Source organism: Arachis duranensis, chromosome 7 (assembly GCF_000817695.3).
Source record: "Arachis duranensis cultivar V14167 chromosome 7, aradu.V14167.gnm2.J7QH, whole genome shotgun sequence".
In the NCBI taxonomy this organism is placed as follows: domain Eukaryota; kingdom Viridiplantae; phylum Streptophyta; class Magnoliopsida; order Fabales; family Fabaceae; genus Arachis; species Arachis duranensis.
In genome coordinates, this window is record NC_029778.3 from 65,578,113 (window position 1) to 65,578,575 (window position 463).

The following is a 463-nucleotide window of genomic DNA, read 5'->3' on the forward strand; positions in this document are numbered from 1 at the left end:
TACTGGACGTCCATTGAGGTCTTCCTCAGTGGCGTTCACTGCCTCTTCCTCCTCTCCAAATTCGGCCATGTTGATGGCTTTGCACTCTCCTTTTGGATTTTCTTCTGTATTGCTTGGAAGAGTACTAGGAGGGAGTTCAGTAATTTTCTTGCTCAGCTGACCCACTTGTCCCTCCAAATTTCTAATGGAGGATCTTTTTTCAGTCATGAAACTTTGAGTGGTTTTGATTAGATCAGAGACCATGGTTGCTAAGTCAGAGTTACTCTGCTTAGAATTCTCTGTCTGTTGCTGAGAAGATGATGGAAAAGGCTTGCTATTGCTAAACCTGTTTCTTCCACCATTATTTTTGTTGAAACCTTGTTGAGGTCTCTGTTGATCCTTCCATGAGAGATTTGGATGATTTCTCCATGAAGAATTATAGGTGTTCCCATAGGGTTCTCCCATGTAATTCACCTCTTCCATT